The sequence below is a fragment of the Tyto alba genome, unplaced genomic scaffold, assembly GCF_018691265.1.
Source record: "Tyto alba isolate M040663 unplaced genomic scaffold, T.alba_DEE_v4.0 Super-Scaffold_20000042, whole genome shotgun sequence".
Taxonomy (NCBI): Eukaryota; Metazoa; Chordata; class Aves; order Strigiformes; family Tytonidae; genus Tyto; species Tyto alba.
Window position 1 is genome coordinate 4,357,016 of NW_024881293.1, and position 6,000 is coordinate 4,363,015.

Genomic DNA, 6,000 nt, shown 5'->3' on the forward strand with positions numbered 1-6,000 from the left:
CATAATGCATTAGCAGTAACATTAACAGTAACAAAAGTGTGATGGGCCATATCACCCTGACTTTCCATACACACCATTCCAGAGAAAAGGGTGTACTTGATAACTTTAAAGCACCCTTTGCAGTTCTGGGGAAGTCCTCTTCTCAAAGGAAATAAAACCTCATGAACTACCTGTATATCTAGTGATTAAAGGACACACTACTCTATATAGAAGAAGAAGAATCAGAAATTATTGCCTTTGGGGTAAATATTACTATCCATATCTTCAGCAGATGTTCAACAGCAAATTCATCTTCATTATGAAAATACTTACTCAAATCCTACTGTGTGCAAATGATGGAGCACTTTAGTTGCAAGAAACTATCCCTAATACCCACAATCCAAACTTCAAGGCACGTTCAAGACAGCATGGACATGTAGGATTAATAGAGATCGGTTCAGTTGTATTGTCCTTGACCATCCTTTCCCATTTAGAAGAAAGTTTTTCAGTCAGTCTAAGATTAAGCAGGCTAACTTATTGCCACAAGATACTATCAGTACTGAAGTTAAATAGACTCAAAAAGCACTAAGATAGATTCAGAGAAAAAGCTATCAAAGTTGAGTAAAAAACTACCACCCTTGGCTAGGAAAGCCTCCATGGCACAGACTCTCTGAGCCTGGAAGACTATACTGAGAAAACATGATTGCATGCTGGGTTTATCCTTATATTCTGAATAGCTGCTACGGCCATTGCTGAAGACAGGATTCCAGATTAGGTGAATCTTTGGTCTGACTTGTTGCAGCCATTTCTACCTTGAATCTGAGTTAACATGGGCAGAACTCTATCCAGCAAAAGTCATTATGTATGGCCCAAGAATCCTGACATCTTTTCTGATTATCTATAAGCCACATATCCAATTAAATGCTCATTTCAGGACTGCAATCACAGTGCCACAAAAGAAAACTTACTAGTAGATCTAAAGCAAAAGCATTTCAGCTCTAAAGTTCTACAGCTGGTCAAAAGGTATATACATGCTGACTTCAAGTTATGACACATGTTCACACAGTACAAGAAGTTTTTAATAAAACTGCATTACTTCATTAATGCCATCACATGGTCAAGGCAGGCATTAAATTACTCCACCAAGTAGCAGAAGTAATTTAAATGATTCCTTATTTTAGCAGGTACCTGAGGTATCTCAGCAGACTAGAAGAATAGGAATGTCTTTTGGAATAAGCCAAGTAAATTTCAACGTTAGGGGTACAGCAAACTGATAGAAAAATGATTCATGACACAGCCACACAGTCAACTTTAAGTTAGTACAGAATTTTAAGAAGTTTTATTAAAAACTTAAACATAGATTAGAGTAAAGTAGTAATGGAAATGAATTTGAATCATTTTCAAAGGTTAACAGAGTTGGTTTAGAGGACTGCTTTATTCACTCTTGCTCAGAGATGTCTACTTTTCTGTATAACTAAGTGTATCAAACATGTAGCTTCATTATAAACCTTCTTCCTGAGTAACTACTGTATGGAATTTTTGTTCTCCCTTCTTAACATGACCCTTGTCTAAGTACCTGTGCCCTCACATGAAAGCTAAGTGACAAGACTAATCCTGATACAGCCCAGCGGTATTATTCAACTGACCCTGAATATTACTGCTAGAAAACAGGAATGTTACTGTAAATGGCCACTAAGTATTCTGTTTCTGGAATATAATTTGAGAAATCTATCAAGTCACACTGATACGGTTTACTTTGTCAGACTGCAGATTTGCAGAAAAAGATGAGTGGATGGAAGTTTCATAGGGTATAGCACATTACAGAGATTCTACCGGACAGTGGCCTAGTGGTTGTCCTCTTTCTTTCCCCATCTATCCATATTAATGTGAAAACTGTAATTTTATCAACTTCCCACAAGGACCAATGAATAAAGGTAAGGGCATTAATGAAGGCGGTATTTTTTTCAAAGAAAACAAAAATACAACAAATGTATTCTTATAATGTCATTTATTAAATGTAGGGATCTCATTTATCCTTCTTACTGAAGACTCCCACACACAAACATTTTTTTTGGTGACGTTTTCATAGAAATATCTCTCAGAATACTACATTAACTTCTGCAGATAACTAGTATACCTAGGAAATTGGCAAACAAGATGGACTGAAAGAATGATCTACTCCAAATAAAAAAAGAAATCCTTGAGTACCTCTGAACACCATATTAATAAGAAAGCATGAAAAGCACACTGCCAGAGACTCCATATGCACTAGCTAAATAATAGCCTTGTTTGAAACATAGCTGTGAAGAAATTCCTACAGAACAGGTTGCAAAATCACCTACAACAGCATAAAAATTGAACTGCTAGACTTTTGTAATTACCAACTTTTCCCAACTATAACTTTTATGCTCACAGGAAATTAAATGTGGTGTAATTTTAAACCTCATTCATTCTCAACTCTGCTATTTTTCATAGCTAAAGTAAGCAATATGCCTACTTGTAGTTGCACATGGATTTCAGATGTTTTGAATGCCACGGAAGATTTAATTTTTATTAAGAACAAAATGAACCAAAATCAGTATATTTTGCCAAGCTTCCCATAAATTTAAGGTGCTGGGGTTTGGAGTTTTTTTTCTCCCCACTTATCAGCAACTGTAACTGGTTGTAACATTTTATAAAGGCAGTATTGCCCTCATCATACAAAATGATAAAGTAAGGCAAAATGAGACCAAGTTGCACAGCATCACAGATAATAAATTGCAACTGTTTTTTCACAGTTCACACTTGCCAGTAGTATCACTTACTACTACAAAATGATGTCGCCAGAGTGGTAATAGGAGACATAACTTGCAACAGAGCAAAACAAAATGTGCAATACAGTCTGTGGTACAGATTTAGAAGAACAATCTTTATAAAAGACAGCTTTTTTTTTTTTTTTTTAATGTTCATTATAGGCTTAGAAGGCTGCCATCCATGCTTGAATGAATCATTCTCCTAACGTCTTAAAAGAGTCTACTAGCCATGTATCTTTTAAGATTCAGTCTGTGGAATCCCAATCAGGAACAAAGACAAGACGGGAACTGCATGCTTGAGTCTTTGACATGACATACCTCTGGCTCTGAAACAGGTGGCAGATAATATTTAAGTTGTTTAGTGAGTTCCATCAGCACAAAAGCAAATCCTATATATTAATTTCCCACTTATGTTAAACTATTTTTAAAAGATATCCACCATCCACCCTCTAAGTCACACATTGAGGTTTTAACATTAAAGTGTGTCATTAAACCAATCATCTAAATATCTCGCCCATTTCCTGTTATTCAAGCTGACAAACCCAATGATGTTGGTCAACCACCCTTCGTGGTCTCAAAGCACTTGTAACTACATTCAGACTTTCACACAAATGTTTAAAGAAACAAGCTGTTTATTAAGAGTTGGATCCCTGGATGTATTTGAAAGTTCTGGCAAACCAGTCTTTACAGAGTATCAAAATACAGAATGTATTGCTATTTTTGGAAATAAAATTACAAGCAGAGTAGGTATTTAGCCAAATTACATGTTCAGAGAAGTTTGCAACAAGTTCAAAATGGTTATGAAAGCAATGTTCAGAATCTGTCTCTCTACATTCAAATAAAAATCTAAAAAACCACCACATATCACAAATGAAGCATCACTTTTATTTAACGTAGCCAGCCATTGTGTCATATTTGCATACGTGTGCCCACCAGAAATTGTGGTAACTTTTAAACAAAATGATTGCTTTTAAATTAATCAGTACAACAGCTTTAAAGAAAGACAATTAACAAGAATAGAGATTAGTATATGGAAAGTTAGCAAAACAGCTGTTCAGAGCAGCAGGGGTTTAGGAACAACAGGACCACAGGGAATTCTAATTTAGGTCCTCCACTAAGGATCAGGTAGTGATGACAGTCTGATATATCAACTGAACTCATACACTATGAATTGCTATCTTTGTACTGAGTAAAGATGCCAGGCAAAACAGTGGTGCATAACTTGGAAATGCACTGCAAATCTGATCATCCAAACATATGGCTATCTATCAACACAGCAATGCACTGGACTGTGCAGTAACGAAAAGAACTGAGCCAAGGAAGAGCTGGAAGTAGAGACAAATACACTTTAAAATTCGGTACGAACGTATTTTACGTTTCAGAGAACAGATACAAATCCACCACCTGCCTCTGGTGAATTCCAGTTCTTCAACCAGTTTAACACCCATATTCTGCCAATGACCCCAAAACTACCAGGCCTGTCATCCTGTCTCCTGACGCCTGCCTCCTGACTTAGCTCACCGAGGATTGTCAGATCATCATCCCAACATGGCTGCCTCAGTAATTGTGCTGTGCTGAATCCAGGCACAGATCCTATACCTACAGGCCCACAAAAAAACACCCTGAAAACCACAATCCTTTTACATTCCTGCATCTTCCGGCTGGTTGAGAGACTATGCCTCCCTCCTCAACAAGCAATTATCGCCTCCACTTCATCTGAGCTAAAAAAGAGGCAAAAAAGGGCGGCGAAACGCGGCGATCTTCGCGACCCACAAAGCGCACGGAATTCTGCCGACTAAAAGGACGGGAAGCGGCCGGCCCGCCATGGCTCGGAGCGCCGGGGAAAAGGGGAAGGCAGCGTCGCAGAGGACGAGCCCGTGCATCAGGCAGATGCAGACGAGGAAAGGCCGAGCCGGGCCCCACGCCCTTGTGCCGCTGCCCTGACAGCTCCGGGGCACGCCGTCCCGCCAACACCCCCCAATTCCCCCCACCCCCCCGCCACTTCCTAGGCCCCATCCCACTCGTGGCGTGTCCCCCCACGCCACGCCGAAGAGCTGCGTGAAACAGCAACGCCCGCCTCCCGCACCCGCATTACGGCATCCACCCCCCCCGCCCCGGCACCCAGCCGTCCTCCCCACTCGTCTCGCCCCCAACTCGCTGCCGGACCCACCTGCCTCAGCACAAGCCGCCCCTCACCTGGGGCGGGGCCGGGGGGGGATCGGCAGGACGCGGGCAGCGCGGGGCCGCCGGCGCTGTCAGCAGCTGGGAAAGGCGGCGCGGCCGGCGAAGCAACGCAGTGCGGGGCGGAGGAAAGAAAAGAATCCGGCCATCCCCATCACGTTTCGCTGCCTCCGACGAAGCCGGGAGACCCCCCCCTCTCCCCCCGCCGCCGGGAAAGGAGCAGGAAGGAAGAGGGAGGGAGGGAGGGAGGGGAGAAAAGGGGAGGGAGAAAAGAGAAAGGCCGCACCGGGAAGAAGGAACACAGCGACGCGCTCCCCACAGCGCCGCTCCCACACTGACAGGATCGCGGGGCCCGGCGCCCGGACCCACCTCCGCAGACGAAGGGACGTCCGCCTAGCCAATAGCCGCTCGCTGGTGCTCCCTCCTCCCCCCCATCCGCCAATCGCTAAGCGCAGAAGAGGCGTGTGCCCGCCTCCCGCCGTGCCAATCACAGCCCGGGAATGCCCGCCCGCAATGACGGGCCCTACTCCTCCCGCTGAATCAATCTCTCCGCCGAGCCCCTCCGGGGAATCAGTTCTCCCCCTTCCCTGGCCAATCAGAGCTCGGGACGGAGCCGCGTCGTCCCTCTTTGAGCCTATAACGAGCGGCGCGAGGACACCCGTGTCTTTTCACCGCTCCGCCGTGGTGTGTGCATGCGCGGCCCTGGAGGCGGCGGCGGCCGCCTACCCTGCGCGCCCGGGGATGTTGCGCGTCGTTACCAGAGACGTGAGCAGAAATTGGGCACTTGTGACTAAAAAAATGCTTTTTTAATGTATGCGGCTGGCTGGCGGCTCCGCCTCGAGGGGCCCGGGGCAGGTGGGCGTGTCGGCCTGCCGCAAAACGGGGGCTGAGGGAGCGGGTTCGCCAACTTAAGTGGGACCCCGGAGTTTGAGTCCTGAAGAAGGCCTGGCACCCCTGGCTCAGAGGGGAGGCAGTAATTGTCCCTTCCCCCCACCCCAAAACCGTTTTCTGAGCATCTTATTTTCTGTAGATCTCACAATGTATTTTT

The 6,000-nt window shown here is 44.5% G+C and overlaps 1 protein-coding gene across 28 annotated transcripts in view; it reads right to left on the minus strand.

The window, feature by feature from the left end:
- KIF1B (kinesin family member 1B) overlaps positions 1-5,330 on the minus strand; it is a 97,091-nt gene extending 91,761 nt beyond the window's left edge. For 20 of the 28 annotated variants that reach the window (XM_042794200.1, XM_042794194.1, XM_042794210.1 and 17 more), the window contains exon 1: positions 4,942-5,232. The gene's annotated coding sequence lies outside the window, so the exon portion shown is untranslated. The other 8 variants (XM_042794211.1, XM_042794209.1, XM_042794217.1 and 5 more) reach the window with 3 other exon arrangements.
- Between the last annotated feature and the right edge of the window lie 670 nt (positions 5,331-6,000).